This window comes from Nematolebias whitei, chromosome 12, assembly GCF_014905685.2.
Source record: "Nematolebias whitei isolate Nwh7 chromosome 12, NemWhi1, whole genome shotgun sequence".
Lineage (NCBI taxonomy): Eukaryota > Metazoa > Chordata > Actinopteri > Cyprinodontiformes > Rivulidae > Nematolebias > Nematolebias whitei.
The window spans coordinates 16,717,141-16,717,880 of record NC_056509.1 but is presented as its reverse complement, the minus strand read 5'-3'; the positions used below and the strand labels follow the sequence as shown (position 1 = coordinate 16,717,880).

At 42.2% G+C, this 740-nt stretch overlaps 1 protein-coding gene across 1 annotated transcript in view; it reads left to right on the top strand.

Moving 5' to 3' along the window:
• The window catches only part of tnfrsf21 (tumor necrosis factor receptor superfamily, member 21), a 61,056-nt gene that overhangs the window by 59,161 nt on the left and 1,155 nt on the right, over nucleotides 1–740 (top strand). The gene's annotated exons all lie outside the window — the stretch shown is intronic.

Genomic DNA, 740 nt, shown 5'->3' with positions numbered 1-740 from the left:
GAGCAGCCGGAGGCAGAGAGCTGAAATCATGACATATATATATATATGCGTTTAAACCCTTCCCACACTCACACACGCATCAGGATATTCCCACACTCTTGCAATATTCTAAACAATGTTTCTAAACTCTAATCGCTATAAAAGAGCACAGAATGTCATGATTTCAGCTCCCTGCCTCCTTTGTTCTCAGCCATCTGCAAGAGCTCTTAGCCACGCCCACTTTTCTGCTCTGCACAGAGAACAGCAGGAGGAAGTTTATCCTGCAGTGTGGGCTGCACAAATGTGCAGCAGGTGCTAAATAATTTAAAATAATTTATTTTAAATAAAAATTCCATGCCAGTTGAGTGGCTCATCCATCAATCAGCCAGTTGTGTGTCATGTCCTATCTTATTTGGAAACACAGCGATAGAGTGAGTCCGCGATAAAGGAACCGCAAAATAACAAGGGACTACTGTACTACTATTCCTACTTTGCGGTTTTTCACTTATTGTGGGGCTTCAGGGTATAGATCCCCTGTGATAAACGAGGGACTTCTGTATTCAACGTACCCAAAAGCCATCCATCCCCATATTCACCATCTCTCAACTTTGTAAAGAGAACTTTATTCCTTAAGACAAGTGAGTCATGCACCGACCCTGGATAGTTTACCACGTTAATTTTGACCACTTTTGAGTCACACATTACACATTCAAGGAATGTGTGTGTGCTTACGATTACAGTATATAAACTCCCTGTCGGGG